The sequence below is a fragment of the Pongo abelii genome, chromosome 12 (assembly GCF_028885655.2).
Source record: "Pongo abelii isolate AG06213 chromosome 12, NHGRI_mPonAbe1-v2.0_pri, whole genome shotgun sequence".
Lineage (NCBI taxonomy): Eukaryota > Metazoa > Chordata > Mammalia > Primates > Hominidae > Pongo > Pongo abelii.
The window spans coordinates 54138049-54163454 of NC_071997.2; the positions used below are offsets into that span (position 1 = coordinate 54138049).

Consider the following 25406-nt stretch of genomic DNA (forward strand, 5'->3'; position numbering starts at 1 on the left):
CATGAGTTTATGTTACTATGTAAGTTTATAATCAGACGTGTTACTAAAAAGACAAAGATGTCAAATATATTTAGTTAGATTAGTATATTATGTAAGGTTCATTGGGTTGCTGGAGAACTTGAGAATCATGACAAATTAAGCTCTTTGGCCATGTACAGAAGTAGAGGGTAGAGTTGATAGATGGGAAGGAAGCAGCTGCAGATTCTAACTTGATTTCTCAATTATATTCATTTTTCTTAGTGGCATAATGAGTATCTAGGGAATGCCTAATGCCAAGAGTGGAAAATAAAGTAGAGGAAGCGTAATGTGAAACAAAAAGATCCAGAAAAGCCACATGCAACTTGAAGAAATAACTCACTATTTTGACCCTCATAATCAATGTATGGTGAAATAAAGGATTAGCAAAGGAGTGGGTACCCATAAAACTTCACTCTCCATTTTAATAGGCTGCTGTAGACTTTCCAGAAGTAAATTATGTTTTAGCCAGAATTTAAATATGTTCCATACTATATTTATATTTCTCTCTAAATATAGTATGTATTTAGAGAGAAATATGTATGATGGTTTTAATTGTTTTGTTTGGTTTAGAGAAAGCAAGACCTAAAGGATATCGCATAGTGGCTAATATTGCTAACATTACTTGTTTTATTTTAATTTACCCTCTCTCTTTCTCTCCCTCTCCTTCCTCCTTATTCTCTCCCTCCTCTTCCTTCAGATTTTCAGAAAACATGCTTTAAAAGAGAGATTATCATTGCTTGCTATAAAATTCTGGTCTTTAATTGACTCAAGTTTCACTACAAAAAAGCATAATCAATGTGCCCAAACATGATTATGCCTGCCTAGTTGAAGAATGCAACCCTTAAAGTAAGAAGAAAACATTTTTGTATTCCTAATGGTTAGTTCATTAAGAAATACTCAATGGCTGAGGAGTTGCTGATAAAAGTACTGAAATTTTATAACACTGTGTCCCATTAAAAAAAAATCAGCTACATAAACAGCTCTGATTTTTTAAAACAACAGAATCATGATCATGCTTATTTGCTACAATTATTTGTAAGCCCATGGTAAAATAAAAAGCTTCCTGGATCTGAAAAGAAACATTCTTAGAATGATACTAAAATGATTTTAGGTTACTGTGTCCACCTCCCTGGCCTGGCCTTGATTGTGTTGCACGTGGAATCCCTCACAGGGCTTCTCTGTGGGTCACATGATGAATCACTGTCTATATCAAACAGTGTTTTACTTTTGTTTTTTGTTTTTGTTTTTGTTTTGAGACGGAGTCTCGCTCTGTTGCCCAGGCTGGAGTGCAGTGGCGCGATCTCGGCTCACTGCAAGCTCCGCCTCCTGGGTTCACGCCGTTCTCCTGCCTCAGCCTCCGGAGTAGCTGGGACTACAGGCGCCGCCACCACGCCCGAATCTTTTTTTATTTCACTCTGTTAGCCAGGATGGTCTCGATCTCCTGACCTCGTGAGCCGCCCGCCTCGGCCTCCCAAAGTGCTGAGATTACAGGCCTGAGCCACCGTGCCTGGCCCAGTGTTTTACTTTTGTCTTGAAACTTCGTAACATATTTTCACCCAAATATTTTGTGAAGTCCTTAGGAATAGTAAGGTTTATTTTGAATCATGTATTTTCCGTAACACCTACCACTTTTTGTGTAAATTTATATGTGAGTCCTTTCTGAGTGGTTACTTATGTAAGCTCTGTTGTTAGGTTACATGTATTACATCAATCACTATTTCTTAAAATAAGACTATTATCGCTTTCCCCATTTTCTAGATGAGTAAAGTGAGATATAAAGAAGTTATGTATCTTTTAGAAAATCACACATATGTTGAATGGCACAGTTACTATTTTAAGAACTAGGGGTATTTGATTTCCCAATTGAAATACTGAGATGAGACACTATGCAATCTGCCCCTCTGTATCTTAAATGCCAAATAATTAGTGAATCTATCAATTAAATGAGATGTTTCAAAGTACAGACTATCATAGGGGCAGACAATAAAATTCTAAAAGAAGTGTGAGCTTTTTATATTCTTCATTAGCATAAATATCTATTGAAAAGAATGTGGGGTTATGGGTTCCAATTTAAACTTCTGATTTTGTGTTAAATGATTGTGCATGTATTAAAACCCACTCCAAAATAGTGAAAACTGCAAGAATAGCTATAGTCCTGTCGTGGGATATTTTAGGAAAATAATAATAATAGTAATGCCATGTATTAGAAGCAATCAATTGTTCCGTTTATGGATTGGAATAGATCTAGAGCTTCTCAATGTGATTGTGCAGAAAAAGCGTGTGGGAGGCTGACTTTAAGATTCCAATTCATGGGCTCTACTCCCAAGTTCTAATTCAACATATATTGGAATAACCGCATACATGTGCATTTAAAAAAAAACACACACACAAATTATTCTGATACAGAAAACTCAACACTCAGAATATTCACTGGCTCATTGCAACCACATTCTTAAGTGAGATAATCACTTGACATTGCAACAATATTTCCTTCCATTTCTCCTTTAGAAAATATGGAAACTTCATAATGGTTAAAGAACAAACATAAATTCTCAATGAAATAATGAATGAATGTAAAACTACTAGATAAAAGATGAATAATTTTAAGTTACCCTGGTAGTTAATAATAAAAACAGTATGAACAGTAATTTAAATAATTTTAAATGCTTAAATTATAATTGAATGCAGAAAAAGATTTTTGGAGATAGTTAATTCATAATAGCATTTCATTTTATATGCTTTAAGAGCAATGTTTCCATCAGATATTTTTCACCTGTAGTTGTCTTTCTGTTATATTTTAATTGTCTCCTTTATACACTGTATAGTGTTAGGGAACATCAAAACGTTTAATGCATGATCTTCAGCTATCTTGTTTATTTCCCTTATATAAGCAAATCCGTCTCAAATAAATCAAAATATAGGAATAGCTTTAGTTTTAGTTATTTTTACGACATTCTGAGGATTTCTCAAGTTCATGAGCTCTTTTTAAAATAAGTCAGAAAGTGGTAGTAATCATATGAAAGGCAGGTTAAGGAAAGAAATTATAATATAAAATTTTAAAACTCATATCAAGTAAGCATAACTTATTTTTTTCATTAGGATTAAAGTTGACCTTGAGAATAACTAAAAAATAAACAAATAAAAATACCTATTGAACACTTAGAATGTGCCTGATACCTTCCTGAAACATACTAACAAGTTCATCACAACCTTGGGGTAGGTATCACAGGAGAAACTGGAAAAGACATTTATAAGTTACTTTTACAAAGCCACATATTAAATAATATAGTTGAAAATTAAAAATACAGATTAAGCTTATCTTAAAGAGCATGTTTTTACTGTGCTATAAAATCCTGGGATGGGGGGCAGGGGGTGGAATTATCTTAAATCTTAAAAATATCTAACCTACAAAAATAGATTAAAATTATTTAGTTGGTGGCTGTGATGTATAATCATGAAAGATTCAAATAGTTTATTTAAATGGGATAATTTATCAACTGTGATAATCCATTGTCTAAGACACTTAAGAATATGATCTATAACAATATTACAATTCTAGATATATAACCATGGTAAACAAAATACAAAAAAGCATAAAATGACAGTTAATATTCTTCTTTGCCATGATATTTTGCATTACTTAACTGTATATGCAGTAGAGCATAAAAATCTAAGTGAATAATAATCATTTCTTTATGAAATATTTTCGGCATTTGAAAATCTCGCAATGACAAAATCAGACACCAAAGTCCAAGCAATTTATCTTACCATAGATAAATGTACAATATCTGTGTGCTTGATAAGAAACATTAATCAGAGTTACCAATTAAGATAGTTTCACATTTTAAGTATTATCACAGAATACCTCCTTCATGTGGTTCATAACAAAACATGGGAGAGATATTTTTAAAATATCTAAAATACATATCTTTTCTTCAAAAAGAAAAACAAATGCCTCTCATAATGTGAAAGAGAAACCAAATCCATAAATGGTAAGAACACAGAAGCCCCAGGCCTACTGCCAACCAGTTTTTAAACTAATGTTGATGTCAGGGAGCTGCATTCGGTGTGGCTACAAGGATCAAAATTCCTCATCATAGGGGAGTGGATAAAGACGTTTGAAGGAACTGACAGACACAAAGATAGCCTAATAATAAACAGGATTTAAAAAATACTGCAACTTTTTTAAAACCTTTAAAGATGTCTTTGTTACTCAACTAGCGTTTCATGTAATATTTCTAATTTGAATCTCTTGCCTTGTATGTGCAGCGATTGTTTTTTACCCCATATGATTGAATTTGACCAGAGTTCACCTACTTACTCCTGACAGAATCAGACATAAACAATTTTTTGGTTGAATACAGTAAAGAGGGAATTGGGGAGAGAAAATTGCTGAGGACAGAAGGAGAAAAGAGGTCTTTTCCTTTGCCATGATTGTGTGTGTGTGTGTGCTTTAAATGAACCAAAAGAATAAAACTGAAAGCATTTATAAACATTATTAAGTAAAAGATTCCTGGGTAAAAATAAAATTGAAGCAGTTGACTCAAAGATTACATCAAGTACCATTAAAAATGCATAAATCAAGAACAACCAGACAGAAGATCAACACAGAAATCAGCACTTCTATTTAATATAGTACAGAAAGTCCTAGCCAGAGCAATTAGATAAAAAATAAATAAATAAAATGCAACCAATAGAAAAAAAATAAATTACCATAAAATGGTATCTTCAAAAGACATTATGTTATTCACAGAAAATTCTAAAGAACATACATACACACACTCACACACATAAACCAGTTGGAACTAATAAATGAATCCAGAAACGTTGGATGATACAAAAATCAATACAAATAGCTGCATTTCTATACACTAACAATAAACTATCCAAAAAGGAAAGTAAGAAAACAACGTCATTTACAATTGCGTCAATAGAACAAAATAATAAGGAATAAATTTAAGCAAGGAGACAAATGACTTATACACCAAAAATTTCAAAATATTGTTGAGGAAAATTAAAGAAGATACAGGTAAACTGGAAGACATTACATGTCCCTGGATTTTCCATGGATTTGAAAATGGTCTTGTTAAAATATCTATACTATCCAGATTGATCTACAGATTCAATGTAATGGCCATCAAAATCCAAATGACATTTTTTTTTTGCAGAAATAGAAAAAAAAACTAAAATTCTATGGAACCTCAAAGTACTCTCAATAATAAAAGCAATTTTGAAAAAGAAAAAACCAGAGGTTTCACACTTCATGATATCAAAATATATCGTAAAACTGTAGTAACCAAAATAGTGTAGTATTGTCATAAAGACAAATAGACCAATGGAACAGAAAATAGAGTCCAAAAGTAAATTCTTGCATACATGGTCAAATAATTTTTCAAGGGTGCCAAGCCACACAATGAAGAAAGAATGATCTTTTCAACACATTGTGTTGGGAACACTAGATATCCACTCACAAAATAGTAAAATTGGATCCTTATTTTATACCACATACAAAAATTAACTAAAAATCAATTAAGAATCCAAATGTAAGACCCAAAACTATACAATTTCTAGGCCTAAATAAGTGGGGAAAACTTCATGACACTGAATGTGACAACAATTTTTGGATATCACCCCAAAATCACAGGAAAGTAAAGCAATAATAGACAAATAAAAGTACATCAAACTTAAAAACTTCTGCACAACATAGGAAACAATATCAGAATGAAAATGCATTCTACAGAAAGGGAAAAATATTTGCAAACCACATATCCGAAGAGGAGTTAATGTATAGAATATACAGTTTTAGCATCCCTTATCCAAAATTCTGAAATACAAAAAGTTTTAATGAGCATTTCCTTTGAGCATTATGTTGGTGCTCAATAAGTTTCAGTTGGAGTATTTCAAATATTGTATTTTTGAATTAGAGCTTACACTTGTATTAAAAAGTCTTACAACTCAAAAACAAAACACTAATAACCTAAATTATAAGTAGGCAAAGGACTTGGATAGACTAGACTTTTCTCCAAAGAAGATATACAGATAGCCAATAGGTATATGAAAAGATCATCAACAACACTGATTATCATGGAAATGCAAATGAAAACCACAATGAGATATCATCTCATACTGTTAGGATGGTAAGTGTGAAACAACAATAACAAGAACACAGAAAATAAGAAGTTTTTCCTAGTATGTTGAGAAACTGAGATTCTTATAAACTACTGGTGGGAATGTAAAATGGTATAGCCACTAGGGAAAATAGTGTAGAAGTTCCTCAAAAAATTAAAAATAGAAATACTATATGATCCTGCAATCCCATCTCTGAGTATATATCCAAAAACTTAAAAACAGGATTTCAAAGACATATATGCCTGTCAATGTTCATTGAAGCCTTATTCACGATAGCGAAGAGGTTGATGTCACCTAAATGTCCATAGACTGAGGAATGGATAAGGAAAATGTGGTATATGTACATGTAATGAAATATTATTCAGCCTTAAAAAAGAAATCCTGTCATTTTCTGTAAAATGGATAAACCTTGAAGACATTTTGATAAGTGAAATAAGTCAGTTACAAAGAGAAAAATATTGCATGATTCTACTTACATGTGGATTCTAAAATAGTTAAATTTTTAGAAATAGGAAGTAAAATGAAAATTGTCAGAATCTGGAGGGAAGTGGGGGATGGGAGTTGTTCAATGGAAGTTGTTCATATTTGCAAGAAGAAAAGTTTTAGAAATCTGATACACCACAATGTGCATGTAGTTGACACTATTGTACCACACACTACAAAATGGTTAAGTTGGTATATTTTATATTATATGCATTTATCACAATTTTAAAAATCCATAAATAGTATATAGAAGAAACATATGCTTGTCAAGTTAATGAAATTCAGAGATACAGAAGGAATCCTTGAGGCAGCTGGGTGCGGTGGCACACGCCTCTAATCCCAGCACCTTGGGAGGCCGAGACGGGTGGATCACGAGGTCAAGAGATCAAGACCATCCTGGCCAACATGGTAAAACCCTGTCTCTACTAAAAATACAAAAATTAGCTGGCGTGGTGGCACGCACCTGTAGTCCCAGCTACTTGGGAGGCTGACGCAGGAGAATCGCTTGAACCTGGGAGGCAGAGGTTGCAGTGAGCCAAGATTGTGCCACTGCACTCTACCCTGGCAACAGAGCAAGACTCTGTCTCAAAAAAAAAAAAAAAAAAAAAAAAAAAAAAAAAAAAAAGAATAGAATCCTTGAAGCAACTATATAAAAAAAAGATCCAGTCAGTTATAGGAGAAAATAATCATGTTGGCCTTCAAAGTAACATTCAGTTTTAAAATAGAGAGGGGCATACAGTATAAAACTTACTGGAAAAGCAGGTATTTAAATGAGAAAGGGAAATAAAGCCAATGTTATCACTACAAAAAGCACCAAATAGAAAAATAAGCAATGAAAAAGGAAGAAAGGAACAAAAAATACACAAAACAATCAGACAACAATGAATAAAATGAAAGGAGTAATCCTCACCAATCAATAACAACCTTGTATGTAAACAGTTTAAATTCCCCAAATAAATGCTATAGCCTAGCTGAATTAAAAAAAAAAAAAGACCAAATTGTACACTCCTTATGGGAAGCTACTGTCATGAGAAGACACACATAGACTGAAAATGAAGAAATGGACAATGATAATCCACACAAACGAAAACCAGAGGTGTGCAAAAGTAGCTATATTTTCATTACACAAAATAAACTTTAAGTAAGCAAAATAGAAAAAAAACAAAGTTATGTAATGATAAAGCAGTCAATTAAACAAAAATATATAATAATATAAATATATATGTATTCATAACTGGAGCACCCAGATACATAAAGCAAATATTATTAGAGATAAAGGGAGTGATAGACTCCAAAACACTAAGAGTAATGGACTTCAACACCGTACTCTCAACATTAGACAGGTCATTGTGACAGCAAATTCATACAGGGGAATCTAATTTAAACTGCACTACAGATCAAATGGACCTAACAGACATTTGGAGAACATTTCATCCAGAAGCTGCAGAATAGACATTCATTCGTATCAGCACATAGAACATTCTCCAAAATAGACCACTTGTTGGGCTACAAAGCAACTATCAACAAATATTTAAAAATCAAAATTATATCAAATATCTCCTCAGACCACAATAGAATAAAACTAGAAATCAATAAAATAAGGAGGTTTCAAAACTGTACACATGCATGAAAATTAAATAAAATGTTCCTGAATTACCACTGGGTCAAGAAAAAAATTAAGGAGAAAACTAAGCAGAAAATCAAAAGATTTCTTGAAACAAATAAAAATGGAAATACAAAATACCCAAACCCATGGAATACAGCAAAAGCAGTACTAAGAGGAAAGTTTATAGCAATAAATGCTTACATCAAAAAAGTAGAAATATTTCAAATGAACAACCTAATTATGCTTCTCAAGGAATTAGAAAAGCAAGAACAAACAAAACCCAAAATAAGTAGAAGGAAAGAAATAAAGATCAGAGGAGAACTAAATGAAATAGAGATCGCCAGGTGTGGTGGCTCAAGCCTTAATCCCAGCACTTAGGGAGGCCAAGGTCGGAGGATTGCTTGAGCCCAGGAGTTCAAGATCAGCCTGGACAACATGGCAAAACCCCTTCTCTACTAAAAATACAAAAATTTGCTGGGTGTGATGGTGCACACATGTATTCTGAGCTACTCAGGAAGATAGGGCAGGAGAATCACTTCAATCCTAGAGGCAGAGGCTTCTGTGAGCCAAGTTTGCACCACTGCACTCCACATGAAATATTAAATATTCAGCCAGAAAAAGAATACAATCTTGTCATTTGGAGAAACATAGATGAGCCTGGAGGAAATTGTGTTAAACAAAATAAGGCTGGCACAGAAGGACAAATATTGTATTCTCTCACTGATATATGGGAGCTAAAAATGTTGAACTACGGAGGAAGAAAGTAGAATGGTGGTTGCCAGAGGCTGGAAAGGGTACGGAAGAAAGTGGGAATGAAGAGAAATTGGTTAATGAGTACAAAAATACAGTTAGATAGAAAAAACAAGTTCTAATGTGTGATAGCACAGTAGGGTGATTATAGTCATCAGTAATTTATTGTGTATTTCAAAATAGTTAGAAAAGAAAATTTAGAATGCCTTCAACCCCCAACAATGATAAATTCTTGAATCGATGGATATTCTAAGTGTCCTGATTTGATTATCACACATTGTATGCATGTATCAAAATATCATGTGTTCTCTATACATATGGATAATTTTTATGTATAAATAAAAATGAAACTAGCAGACTGACTTCATCACTCAAATAAATTATACACCATGACTATGAGATATTTATCCCAGAAGCATAAGGATATTTCAACATATAAAAACTAATACATTATATAAAAATGAATACATATAAAAACTAATAACCTAATACATTACTGACATGAAGGAATAAAAAAAAGACCATCTCAATGCAGAAAGCTATTTGACAAAATTCAACATGTTTTTATATTACAAATACTTAGCAAACAGGAGTACAAGAAATGTCTTCAACCTACCAAAGGGAATTATAAAAAACCCACAGCTAACATCACACTAGAGGGTGAAAGAATAAAGGATTATTACCTCCTAAAATCAGTAACAAGAGAATGATAGCCACTTTCACCATTGCTACTCAACTTTCTACCAGAAATGCTAGCCAGAACAATTAGGCAAGAGAACAAAATGAAAGTCATCCAAATTGTAAAGAAAGAAGTGAAACTATCTTTATTTTAATGGAAAATGATTATATATACATATACACATGGATGTATATGTATGTACATATATACACATGGATGTATATGCACGTACATATATATACACATGGATGTATATGCATGTACATATATATACACATGGATGTATATGCATGTACATATATATATACACACACATGGATGTATATGCACGTAAATATATACACACACATGGATGTATATGCATGTACATATATATATACACACACATGGATGTATATGCACGTACATATATACACACACATGGATGTATATGCACGTACATATATACACATGGATGTATATGCACGTACATATATACACACGGATGTATATGCACGTACATATATATACACACGGATGTATATGCACGTACATATATACACACGGATGTATATGCACGTACATATATACACACGGATGTATATGCACGTACATATATACACACGGATGTATATGCACGTACATATATACACACGGATGTATATGCATGTACATATGTATACACGGATGTATATGCACGTACATATGTATACACATGGATGTATATGCACGTACATATATATACACGGATGTATATGCACGTACACATATATACACATGGATGTATATGTATGTACATATATACACATATACATGCATATATATACACAGGGATGTGTATATACCTGCATATATACACAGAGATGTGTATATACCTGCATATATACACAGAGATGTGTATATACATGCATATATACACAGAGATGTGTATATACATGCATATATATACACACAGAGATGTATATATACATACATATATATGGAAAATCCTGAAGAACCCCCATACGTATACACAAGTACACACAACTATTAGTGCCGGAAAAAATTAATTCAGCAAACTTGCAAGGCACAAAGTTAACATAAAAAATTGATTGTGTTGTTATATAGTAGCAATTAACAATCAAAACAGAAGTTAAGATCAATTTTATTTATAATAAAATCTAAAAAATAAAATACCTAAGGAAGTGCAAGAACTGTACACTGAAAGCTATGAAACATTCCTTAAGTAAATTAAGGAAAGCCTAAGTAAATAAAAAGACTTCCTGCATTCACGGATTGGAAGGCTTACTATGGTAAATATGTCAATACTCCTCAAAGTAATCTATACACTCTTTGAAATCCCTATCAAAATCCCAACAGCCATTTTTTCTTTTTTCTTTTTCTTTTCAGAAAAGGAAAAACTGATCCTGAAATTCATATAGAACACCAGGTACCTCATGTAGTCAAAAAAATCTTGAGAAAGAGAAACAAAGTTTGAGGACTCACACTTCCCAATTTTAAAATATACTACAAATCTACCATAATTGAAACAGTGTGATACTAGCATATAGAGCCCAGAAATAAACCCATGTATTTTTGACAAATTAATTTTTGGCAAGGGTGCCAAGATTAATCAATAAGCAAAAAATAATATCTTCAACAAATACCGCTCAAAAAATGATATTCAAATGCAAAAGTGTGAAGTTCGACCCCCGCTTTACACCATACACAAAAAGTAACTTAAAGTGGGTTATATCTAAACAGTAAAGCTTTCAGAGTAAAACACAGGGGTAAGTTACATTTTATTGATCTTGTTCAGACAATGGATTTTTAGATCAGAAACGAAAAGCATGAACAACAAAATAATTTTTAAAAAGCTAAATTTGACTTTATTAAAAATGCAAATGTTTGTGTATTAAAGGAAAATATAAAAAAGTGAAAAGACAACCAACACGGCGGGAGAAAATTTTGGTAAGTCATATGCTAATAAGTGTTTAATATCCAGAATATATAAGGAACACTTAAAATTCAACAACAACCACAAAAAAAGCCCAATTTAGAAATGGGCAAAATACTTAAATAGACATTTCTCCAAAGAACGTATTACAATGGCCAACCAACGCACAAAATGCTGCTCAGAACCATTAGTCATTAAGAAAATATGTATCAAAATCATATTGAGATACCACTTCACAAACACTAGGATGGTGATTTTTTTAAAAAAAGAAAAATACCAAATGTTGATAAGAATGTGGACAAATTGGAACTCTCATGCATTGATAGTGGGAATATAAAATGCTGCACCTACTACGGAAAATAGTGATTCTTCAACCAGCTTAACATGGAATTATGATACATACTCAAAATAATTGAGAAGAGACATTTAGACAAATAAGTGTACACAAATGTTCATAATAACACTATTCACAATAGCTCAAAATGGCAATCCACTCAAATGTCCATTAATAGACAAATGAATAAACAACTTTTGGTGTATATATACACAACACAGTATTGTTTAGCCATAAAAAAGAACAATGTCCTGAAACATGGTACAACTTGGATGAATCTCAGAAGCATTATGCTGAGAGAAAGAAGAGTGACACAAAAAGTTACAGATTGCATGATTTCATTTATATTATATATCTTGAATGGGTAAATCTATAGAGACAGAAAACAGATTAGTAGATACCAGAAGCTTGGCTGTAAGAGGAATGAGAATTCATTGCTTAATGGGTATGAGTTCTTTTTGAGGGTAATGAAAATGTCTTGTCACTAAATAGAGGTATTGGTTACAGAACATAGCAAATTTACTAAATGCCACTGACTTGTACATTCTAAAATGGTTAATCTTATGTTACAGGAAATTTAATCCTCAACTCTACAGAAAGCAAAAAAAGATATATGCAGTAAGATCAGTATATATAGAATATAAGTCACTTACTATAAGGAAAAAAAATTGAAGAATGCCATTCATTTCCCTTCAAAAAACTTAATTTCTAGAGTTCCACTGTTAACCTTCACCAATTATTTAAATAATATATTACTTTAATGGTTGGTTGTGTTCCAAAATATTTAAAAAGAAGACATAGCTTTTGATAATTTCAATAATTAAATTATAATAGTTTATTCCTGGTAATAGAAAATGATTTTTATACATATTGAAATTATATCCTGCAATGTTTCTATATTTCAAAAGTTAATTCGTTGATTCTTTTAGATTTTCTGTAGAGACAATCATGTCATCTCAAAGACAATTATTTCTTCCTTCTAAAATTTATTTAGAAATTTATTCTGAAATGTATTTCATTTTCTTGTGTTATTGTACTGACTAGGACTTCCTCATAATGTTGAAAAAGCCATTCTTTGATATGTCCTCCATATTAGGAGGAAAACACCTAGTTTCTCATTATTATGTATAATGTCAGCATAAGGATCACATATGAAACTACCTCATTTCTTATACGATTCCTGTGATGTTTGCACTATTAGCTACATTTTACAAATAAAATAAATAGAAACACAAAATTAAACGTTAAGTATGTTTAAGTTATATCAATTGGTCATATCTATACTCAATATCTATGTCTCAGTAGTGACAAACTGATGATCTGAAATGTGTATCTACATTCTTTTCAACATTCAAACAATTTTAAAACATCAAATGTGGCTGGAATATATTAATATTAATATATTTATAGCATTATAATGCTTGCTGGTATTTAGTTGGTTAGCTGAAGAAGCATATTGGTTGGTTGCAGTTGATGTCTGCCCTCAGTTAGCACATAGTATAGACTCTCCCATGCTGTTTGTTAAGTATATTGAATCCCTCACCACTGCAAACAATGAAATGTTTTTTATCTATTGAAAACTAATTTTTTTAAGACTCGAATTAGCAACCTAACGTCATACCCAGAGGAACTAAAGAAACAAGAGCAAACCAACCCAAGACTAGCAGAAGTCAAGAAATAACCAATATTAGAGCTGAACTAAAGAAAATTCAGATGCAAAAAATTATACAAGAGATTAACAAATCCAGGAGTTGGTTCTTTGAAAAAACTAATAAGATAAACTGTTAGCTAGACTAATAAAGAAAGAAAAAGGGAGAAGATCCAAATAAACACAATCAGAAATGACATAGGAGACATTATCACCAACCCCACAGTGGGAGAAAAAAACCCAGAGACAACTACAAATGCATCTAGGTACACAAACTTGAAGCCCGGGGGAAATGGATAAATTCCTGGACACATACAGCCTCCCAAGACTGAACCAGGAAGAAATTAAATTCCAGAACAGACCAATAATGAGCTTTGAAATTAAATTCTTCATAAAAAGCCTACTAAGCAAAAAAAGCACAGAACCATATGGATTTACAGGCAAATTTTACCAGATGCATAAAGAAGAGCTGGAACCCATTCCATTTTAACTATTCCAAAAAATTGGTGAAAAAAGGACTCCTTCCTAACTCAGTCATCAGGATGAAGCCAATATCATCCTGATACCAAAAGCTAGCAGAGACATAACAATAACAACAAAAATCTTTAGGTCAATATTTTTGATGAACATAGACACTAAAATCCTTAACAAAATATTTGGAAATCAAATCCAGCAGTACATCGAAAGCCAATCCACTATAATCAATTAGCCTTCATCCCCAGGATGCAAGGTTGGATCAACATACACAAATCAATAAATGTGATTAATCACATAAACAGAACAAAAACCATATGATTATCTCAATAGATACAGAAAGGGCTCCTTATAAAATGTAACATCCTTCATGTTAAAACCACTCAGTAAGCTGGGCATTTAAGGAACATACTTCAAACAAATAAGAGCCATCTATGACAAACCTACAGCCATCATCTTACTGAATGGGCAAAAGCTGGAAGCATTCCCTTGGAAAACCAGAACAAGAAAAGGATGCTCTCTCTCACCACTCTTATTCAACATAGTACTGAAATTCCTGTCCAGAGCACTCAGGCTATCCAAACAGGAAGAGAGAAAGTCAAACTATCTCTGTTTGCAGATGACAATTCTATACCTAGAAAATCCTATAGGCTTAGCCCAAAAATCTACTTGATCTTATAAACAACTTCAACAAAGTTTCAATTTGTTGAACAACAGTTTCAAATTATGTTGATTGCAAAATCAATGTGCACTATATATCAACAACATCCAAGCTGAGAGCCAAATCTGAAATGCAATCTCATTTGCAGTTACCACATAAAGACTAAAATGCCTAAGGATACAGTTAACCAGGTGGGTTAATGATCTCTACCACAAGAATTATAAAACACTGCACAAATAAATCAAGGAAGACACAAACAAATGGAAAATCATCCTATGCTCATGGATAAGAAAAATCAATATCTTTAAAATGGCTATGCTGACCAAAGCAATTTACAGATACATGTGATTCCTATCAAACTACCAATGACATTTTTCACATAATTAGGAAAAAAAACTAATTTAAAATTCATGAAACCAAAAATATAGCCCAAATAGCCAAGATATCCTAAGCAAAATAGCAAAGCTGGAGGCATAGTGTTTCCCAACTTCAAACTATATTACAAGGTGACAGTAACCAAAACAGCATGGTAATAGTAGAAAAACAGACACATGACCAATGGAACATAATGCAGAGCCCAGAAATAATGCTGCAGAACTACAACCATTTGAAATATGACAAAACCAACAAAAACAAGCGATGGGGAAGGGACTCCTTATTCAATAAATGGTGGTGGGATAACTGACTAGTCACATTCAGAAGAATGAAACTGGACCACTTCCTTACACCATATACAAAAATCACCTCAAGATAGATTAAAAATTTAATTGTAAAGCCCAAAACTATAAAAACCATGGAAGAAAATCTAGGTTTTACCATTCTGGACATAGTCATGGCAAAGATTTCATGACGAAGGTGCCAAAAAAAATTGCAATGAAAGCAAAAATTGACAAATGAGAACTAATTAACCTAAAGTGCTTTTGCATAGCAAAATAAACTATCAATAGAGTAACAGACAACCTACAGAATGAGAGAAAATATTTGCAAATTATGAGTCTGATAAAGGTTTATTATCTAGAATCTGTAAGGAGCTTAAACTAATTTTTTTTTTTTTTTTTTTTGAGACAGAGTGTCGCTCTGTCACCCAGGCTGGAGTGCAGTGGCACGATCACGGCTCACTGCACGCTCCACCTCCAGGTTCACGCCATTCTCCTGCCTCAACCTCCAGAGTCGCTGGGACTACAGGCGCCCCGCACCATGCCCAGCTAATTTTTTGTATTTTTAGTAGAGACTGGGTTTCACCGTGTTAGCCAGGATGGTCTTGATCTCCTGACCTTGTGATCCACCCACCTTGGCCTCCCAAAGTGCTGGGATTACAGGTGTGAGCCACCGTGCCCCACCCGAGCTTAAACTAATTTACAAGTAAAAGCAAACAATCCTATTAAAATGCAGGCAAAGGACATGAAGAGACGCTTTTCAAAAGAAGGCATATATGCAGCGAACAAGCATATGAGAAAATGCTGAACTTCACTAATTATTAGATAAATACAAATTAAAACCACAATGAGATACCTTCTCACACCAGTCAGAATGGCTACTATTAAAAAGTCAAAAAATAACAGACGCTGAAGAGGTTGTAGAGAAAAGGGAATGCTAATACACTGCTGGTGAAAATGCAGATTAGTTTCAGCCATTGTGGCAAACAGTATGGCAATTTCTTTAAGAACTTCCAATAGAATTACCATTTGATGCAGCAACCCTATTATCGGGTATACACCCAAAGGAATATAATTCATTCTACCATAAAGACTCATGTACACATAAGTGTATTGTAGCACTATTCACAATAGCCAAGACATGGAATCAACTTAAACACTCATCAAACAGTAGACTGGATTAAAAAATACAAAAAAAATGTGGTACATATACACTATGGAATGCTATACATCCCCCACAAGAAAAGAGTAAGATAATATCCTTTGCAGCAACATGAACAGAGCTGAAGACCATTATCCTAAGCAAACTAACACAAGAACAGAAAACCAAATACTGTATGTTCTCATTTATAAGTGGGGTCTAAAAAAGGAGAACACATGGGCACAAAGAAGGGAACAATAGACACCATGGTCTACTTGAGGGTGAAGGGTGGCAGGAGAGAGAGAATTTTTTAAAAATACCTATTAGGTACCATGCTTATTACCTGAGCGGCTAACCTGTGCAACAAACCCCCATGACACACAATTTACCTATGCAACTATCCTGTACATGTACCTCTACATCTAAAGTAAAAGTTAAAAAAAAAAAAAGAAGAAGAAGAAAAATTTAAGTGAGGATAGAACGCTAATGTGAAAAAGTGAATTTATAAGCACCATGTTTGATTTGTGAGGATTGACTCACAAATCCTAATTTGTGAGTGTATCAGAAAGGATTGTGATCAAGATGCTAACCATAGATGTTAAGATTATGAATCTTTTCTCTTTCATCATTGTTTATTCTAATTATGTTTTCCACAAAGATTAAGTATGAAAATAGAATTGTATAATGAAATTGTGTCTTTTCTAATAGAAAATGAATTGACCATGAGTTTTTAATTTAACTTTCTCTTGCTGGTTTTGTTTTACCTTATGCCAATTTGGCATTTCTTTTCATGATAATTTGCTAAGTGATACCTTGTTACCTAGGAGTGCATTGCTTTATGTTTCAGACATGATTCTTTGCCTTACTTATGAAACATACAAGGAAATAAGCTATCTTCCTTTGCTTTTAGAATTAGATATTAAAGAAAAATGGCATGCGTCGTATTTCAAAGGATGCTCGGTAATAAAATTCAAGGCATCATAAAATAGCATTAGGCATTTGGTTAGAACTGCGTGTACTCAGGCACATCCTGGTCAGTTGGTTTTTAAGTAGAAAACAAAAATGTTGGGCACACAAGGCCACTCTGGAGGCTCATCAGAGTCCTGCAGCTGTTGCCTGTGTGACAGGAAACCTCTCCCAGAATTACTTAAGATTGGCAACAGTTGGTATGACTAAGGACAAGTTGATTTTCCTGCTAGCTCTCTTTATGAACCTTTGTAAAATACACTCTTTGGTTAGTTTGAAATGTGAATATGAAAAGCATGTGTTTCTGGATGAGACAGGAAATATATCTATTTCCTAAGATTGTTTTTCTTATAAATTACAATAAAAAATTTTATCCACCAAACAGCAACATCATAATGGAAAAAATTTTCTACATCCTTTTTCAATCTATTTAATTTAATCATGAAATGTTATTTATGCCACTGGAGTTTTTTCATGATGATGGATTTTTACATTTTTATTTATAAAATCTCTCAGGAATAATTTCAGAAACTTAAGAAATATAACCAATTTTACTTCTTAGGATTATTTGAGTACCATTTAATACATCATCTTGTGAGTTTATCATAGTATGTTCTATGACTTGTAAGGTTATATTTTTTTTCTCAGAAGTTTCTAAGGAAATCTATAGAGATAATTGGCACAATTAATAGAAATATACGTATAATCCTTTGGACAAACACATTTTTACATTTTATTTGGTTTTTGTTTAATTTACAAAATATTTTACCATTCAAATTTTTAATCTTATAAAATAACTTGTAAATACCAAATTATTTAAGATTTATGTGTTTTTGTATACTTTATTATATTTTATTTGCAGCAATAAATATTATAACTACATTCACATTGATGTTGTTGCATAAATATATTTCTGACAATTCCTTGTCTGCATTGTACTTTCTAGCAGATGTAGACTATCATTATAACCTTAAGGAAAAGATGCTATTTCTGTTTCTTGCAAGTTTAAGTTAAATACGTGCAGCAAAGATGGGTTAATAAAGCCAAGAAAATGTAGATTTTCTTCATTTACCTATACACATTTGTGTGTTCAATAACAGAATATGACTAAAATTTGGTGCATAGCTATTTCTCCATAGGGAATAGATCTCACCATCACTCATTATATTTGTGTATAGTAGAACTCTACAGAAAAAAAGTTGGACGATGAATGTTTATTAAAACATTTTGTGATATTTATTATAGTTGTTCATTTAAAAATTATAATTTAAATGTATTTAAATGAATGTATTGTGACCTGTAAAACATAAAAATATTGTATTTCCATTAAAGAAGACAGAAAGATAAAATTATTATTGTAGATAATTTATGAATAATAAAAAATACGGTATGCATCTAGCTATATTGTAGGGTACAAATTCCTACCACTTTGCCTACTCTGTATGCAACACATTATAGATTATCTAATGCATGTAATAATTCATGACTATGCACTCATAATCTATGGATTTTTCCAGTTATTCAATTTATTAATGGGAATTTATGGATTCCCTATCTTCTCATCGAAATACTTTCTTCAGTTGGCTTCACTTAAAAAAGAAAATTCTAGGCCGGGGGTGGTGGCTCATGCCTGTAATCCCAGCACTTTGGGAGGCCGAGGCGGGCAGATCACGAGGTCAGGAGATGGATACCATCCTGGCTAAGACAGTGAAACCCCGTCTCTACTAAAAATACACACACACAAAAAAATAGCCTGGCATGGTGGCAGGTGCCTGTAGTACCAGCTACTTGGGAGGCTGAGGCAGGAGAATGGCTTGAACCCCGGAGGTGGAACTTGCAGTGAACGGAGATCGCACCACTGCACTCCAGACTGGGCGACAGAGTGAGACTCTGTCTCAAAAAAAAAAAAAAAGAAAGAAAGAAAGAAAATTCTAGTTTTTCTACCTCATTGATTACTTCATTTAGTGTACTTCACTATTTTAGCTCACTTTCTCTGTCTCCAAATGCTGTCATGCCTTATTTTCTTCTCTTATTTCTCTCTTTGTTACTGTTTCTCTTCCTAATTTATTCTCTCTATTTATACCTCTCTTTCTGTATCATCATCCAGTATTAGGGTTTCTAATACTTTTGACCTCTTCATTACAGACCTCTCCACTGAGCTGTAAATGTTTGTGTATTAAATTCCACACAAATATGTAATTGACATTTCAAGATTCACACATAGAAAAATGTACCAATTTTATCTCTAAATTTTCTCTTTCCACAGTCTTTCCCACATGTATAAGTGGATACACCAATCTCTTTCTACTCAAGGCAGGTATCCTGGAGACTGTGTTTACTTTCTTTTTCTCAAATCTCATAACCAATACATCAGTTAGTACTGTAAGCTATATCTGCAAAGCATTTCAAGCATCTGAGTGTGTGTCTTTATCCCACTGTGCATCAAGCCATGATAATGTCTTATCTGGAGCAACTGCCTACCTAGTGTCTTTTCTTCTAAACTTGCTTCCCTGGTGTCTATTTTGGACACAGCAGCCAGAATAATTCTCTTAAGCTGTAAGTCAAATCTAGTCACTCATCTACTCAAACTCTCCAATGGCTTCCTATCTCTCTCGGTGAAAAATACCAAAGTCTTCACGATGGCTTACAAAGTTCTACATGTTCCAGGCTCCTGACATCTTTCTTGAGTCATCCGTTTGTTAGTCTCCTTTAGATTTTCTGCTTCAGCTAAACTGGATTGTATCCCGTTCTTTCCATTGGAAAGGGATGTTCCTGCCTCAAAATTTTTCATTTAAGCACTATCCTATCACTATTTGTCTTCTCCAAGTACATGTATGGCTCATCACTTTCAGGTTCTTACTCAGTTATTCAAAGATGCTTTAACTAATCGTGTTATTGAAATGAAATTGAAACTAACCTCCCCAAGCCCAGAAATCACATGTATAATTATAGCTTAAGTCTACTTCATAGCACATTTTCTCTTTGCCATTCATTCATTCATTCATTCATTCAATTGTTCCTTTCTTTATTCATTTATTTATTTGTTTTCTTTGTCTTCTCACTAGACTATAAGCTACATAACAGCAAGGGGTTTTGTCTATATGCTTCACTGCCATATACTAAGTACCTAGCATTCAATATATAGTAGATTATTTAATATTTATGGAATAAATAAATTAGTGGAACTTATTCTGTATAATAGTCTAATTATGAAAGTAAATTTCTTCTGTATCATATCAGAGACTACTACATATATTGCTGACTATATGATCCTTATTTTTATTTTGTATTTTTGCCTAACTGCAAACTCTCTGAGAGCAAGAGCTATCTTATTCATTTTTATGTCTCCACTATAATACTGGGCCACATTCCTTGAACTCAATAGATATTTATAAAGTGAACTGGTGGAACCAATTTCAAAGTGCAGATTAGCAGAGGTAAAAATAATATAGTGCTGACTAGATACATAAGTACTACTGAGGAAATACTAAAAAGTAATCAATTTAGGTGGTATCAAGAGCCAATTTTTTTCCAGAAATATATAATAATACGCAATTCTTTTCTTTAGCTTACAAGGTCACTTTGAGAGAAGTGAATATATCACCCTGGTATTTACTCTCGCCTACTGATACAGAAATTGCTATGAGAATTAAACATATTGCCAGGTGTAGAATGTCAAATAAATTCATAAATATAACTTGTTTCCTGCTTATCAAGTGACACTTGTCCTTCGTTTCTATTCCTCAGCACCAGATGTAGAGGGCAGCCATGTATTGTGGCCCCACACATTTCTACTTTCAAAGCACACCTCTGCCTAATCTGTTATGGGTCATGAGTACACCTGGGTATCACCATCTTTGTTTCAAACTACTGCCATTTCTGTTTTACTACTGTTTCTGCCAGAAAGACCATTGCTGGTGGGCCCCACTATCTCTTCCTCTGGGTACAGGTACTTCTTTGGTGAGTATTACTATGTTTGCTGCATGCCACTTACACATTTTTGGCCCTGCACCTAAGGAGATGCTACAACTAAAGGCTGTTGATTGATGAGTTCAGGAGAAATGCCTCTTTCCTATTTTGGGGATGCTCTCTTATACTTCAGTCTCTCATGGCTTTAAAAAAGTAATTTTTAAAACGTAGATACTTCCCTTTTACAATCTATCACAACAAGAAACTGAAGCTGACCAGTAAGTGAAAACTGAGTAAAAATATTTTACTGTGATGAAAGCTAGAAGCCACTGTTCCAATGGGAAAGTGTATGTGGACAAATTTGTTCTGTCTAGCAGCAACTTCCCTTAGGATTTCTCCCTACTAAGTGAAAGAATCTCTTCATTTTCTCATTAGACATAAATGATCAATTTTCAACTCTGCAAAGGATGCAGAATTTGGCCCAATCTAGATCCCATCCCCAATTCGTAAACTGTGTTTAATTATCCCTCTTATAAATGACGCAACTACTTTGTGAACTTGATCTCATAAGTATTATCTTCATTTCAAAGTTTCTTTGATGTTCTAAGCATTGAAGTGATAACTGTTGAGTAATTATTTAGTGATAGAGTATAATTGCAAGTTTCTATATGAATATATATAATTGCATTATTCTTTTACAAGAACTCTAAGATATAATGCAAGAAAAATATACTGAATGTTACAATGAATTATGTCAGGATAATTACTTAATTCCATAAATTGACTTAAAAAATTATTCTCAGTCTGAGTTTTGAATAACATAAAACATTAAAAATATATTTAGAATAGGCAATTTAAAATATTTAGTAGAGTTTCTGGCACAATTTCAGGACAAAAAGTTTTTTTAGTACCGTTTAATCCCTGATTAAGATTATTTATAAAAAATTGATTGCTTTTAAAAGGTAGTAATCTTAGAATATGTGTAAAATAGATGATACTTCTTAAATTTTAAATATCAATACAGTGCAGAGTAAAGATGTACAATATCTTAAGAACCACCTGTTCTAATAAGGAGCAATGCACTTCCAGGTGGAAAATCTGGACTCATTTCACTCAGGGGTACTAGACACATAAGAAAGGGGGCTCCTGGGAGCTGAAGATGGGAGCAGGATAAGTAGGACTGATATTAAGAGCACTGATCCACAGAGAATTAGTAAGACATTGGACAGAGGTAAAAATTTAAAGTAATTCAAAAGTATAACTTGATTAAGGAATCAACTATAAAGGATTCATGGGGAGGAAGATCCAAACATGAGAAAATGATACATAAACCTAGAATACAATTCAAAAGCCAGACGTGAAATGAACACATGGACATAATGGGAGATATTTCCTCAGGCTGCAGCATCAGCCAGAGCTGCTTGTCTAAGGTCTCATAAGCTTCTACCAGAAGACCCACTGAAGAGCATGGTTCTCCATGGTTTTACCAATTTAATTCAGCCACATAAGAGTTGTTTGCCATTTTTATTGTTCCTTTAGAGTCAGAATTATAGCTGCACAGAAAAAGAATAATTTCTTTACTTATGTGTATGAGCATGGGTTGGAAATATTTAATTATATCAGTCCAATAGAAAAATCTGACAAATTGCAATAGGACCTTTCTGTGGTAAATGACGTCCTTCTACTCCAGCTCAAATTCTCAAAAGGAATCTTTAATACTTCCATCTCCCCAACTCGAAATTACTCATCTAAGCTATTTGATATGTACTCACATTTATACAACATTTTAAAGTATTTAATATTTTAAGAGTACGTCAAATATCCCAATCACTATGCTACTTAGGGTATATATAGATGAACCCAAACTTATATTTCTCATCAAAGAACTTAACATATGGTGGAGTTATCATTTTCTTCCTATTCCATAGATGGTTCTGAAATACTGCATATCTTATATGGATGATTGTGAACATACCGAACAGCTTACTGTGCCCAGCAATATTTCTCCATTATGGCCCATCTACTACTAGGCTAAATATTTGTAATATAGTATTGTTTTGTCACCTTCTATAAGGAAAATGACTGCACTTTAATTAGGAGTAGGCTGTGGCGGCTCAGTGGGTTTTGAGTGCAGGCACATAACCCTGTACATTATGTAACCACGCCATGTGAGCTGCATTAGGTGATCACCCACATGAGCTTGTGATTGGCTCTGAGCCACTATTGTCTGTAAAAGGTATAATAAAAGCTGTACATATGGCTCACTCATGCCCATAGAGAGAGTAAATCCATGTGAAAACTGTCTACAATTCTTCAAGTGTTTTCCAAGTTACCTGCCACTCGCCCACCAACTCCCGTCGGACCTCAGTTAGAACCGACGATTGGCATTACGAACAGGATCCCAAGGTGAGTGAGCCTTCATTCCCTGCTGCTTCTTGGTCAGCCATGTGACTGCAACATGGGTTGTGGTACCCGGTGGCAGCTGTGCTGCTCAGATGGGCTCCGGTGGAAACCTGAGTGGTGGTAGATGGTTTCCTGCAAACATGGAGAGGGTGCTGAAGCAGCTGGAAGTACAGAGCATGGAGAGGGAGTGAGCTTTTGCCAGAAGAGTTGAATAGGAATTTTTGACTGTGTTACAAGAAGTGCACACCCAGTCCCTGAGAGACGCAGTGCAGTTCAGGGCCCTCCAGGTGCAGGCAGGGCACCTAGAGGCCTAGCTACACAGCTTAGAAAAAGAGATAGATGCTGCCATGAATGGACACCTCCAGACACAGGCAGGGCACCTGGAGGCCGTGCTACACATCTCACAAAAAGAGATAGAAGCTGCCATGAATGGAGACCTCCAGGTGCAAGCAGGGCACCTGCAGGCCTGGCTACAGAGCTTGGAAAAGGAATTAGAGGCTGCTGTGAATGCAGGCCTGGGTCTCTCATCTCAGCCAGACACCCCCACTTGGTCTGATACCAAGGAGGAAGAACCCCCGTTGTGTGCTTGCCCAGTGGTCCATCAGAAGGTAGATCATGAACAGCCATTGGGGCCCTGAAGGCAAACTCAGGGACTCTCCAAGGTAAGGCAACATACCTCATATACTGCCTGTACCCCAACTGAGTTGGGGGAATGAGGCAAGCATTGCTGTCATCATCCAGGGGAACCTCTGCTTGCCTGAGTGCTTCATTTGTGGGAAGAGGGTGCAGATAGTATCTCCTGTTCTGCCTCTGAGATGGAAAAGCTGGCCTCTATCATGACTCACCCTTCCCTCCATCAGTGGTTGCAGATGAGCAGGTGGTTGGTTCAAGGGCAAGGTAACCACACCCTGACTGAGTGACTATGGGCAGCCATACAGACTGTGGAATGACACCAGTGAAATACCCAAAACCATGAGTAAATGGCAGTTGTATGCCGATTTGGCACAAAACATCCCAGAGATGGGTATGCGATAGGCTATGTTTGACCTGAATAACCAGGGGCCAGATGATGAACATTTCACCTCCCACATGAGGAATATCGTGTTGGATTCTGCACCCCCAAGTGCCTTTGGCTCCCTAGCTGCTGTCCTCATCTCATCCCATACCTATGGCGCTGCAAACGTGAAGTGACCACTGCTACGGCAGCTTTTGGGGAAGCAGAAGGCTGTCAGTGAAACAGAGGGGTCCACACTGTAAATAAGGGGAGGATATCCCTCCTTCAGGGGTCCCCACAATGGAAGAAAAAGGGGCCCCAATGAGTGACACACTCACATGTGTGGATAGATTTGATTTTGGCCAGGGTTGACTATGAGCAAATTGATAAGCAACCTAATAAAGTACTCTTAACTTTGAGGAGACGGTTGTCTCTGGAGGAGCAGTCCCAGAAAATGCCTAAGGGGAAAAAGGACATTGCTGTGTGATCCAGTCCCACCCAGGTGCTGTAGCTCGGTGACTACTTTCTGCAGCCGGGTGAAAATATAAGGCTTTTTCTGTTTGATTAGGGAGCTGGCTGAGGTGCCCAGCTTGGGGGGACACCAGATGACTGGAGGCCACGTATAGAATTAGCGATCCAG

The 25406-nt window shown here is 34.4% G+C and overlaps 1 long non-coding RNA gene across 1 annotated transcript in view; it reads right to left on the bottom strand.

Moving 5' to 3' along the window:
* Positions 1 to 25406, bottom strand: part of LOC103889811 (uncharacterized) — a 54334-nt gene that overhangs the window by 7251 nt on the left and 21677 nt on the right. The window contains exon 5 of the long non-coding RNA XR_002913830.2: positions 23703 to 23933. This is a non-coding gene — a long non-coding RNA (uncharacterized LOC103889811). The remainder of the gene's footprint in view (positions 1 to 23702; positions 23934 to 25406) is intronic.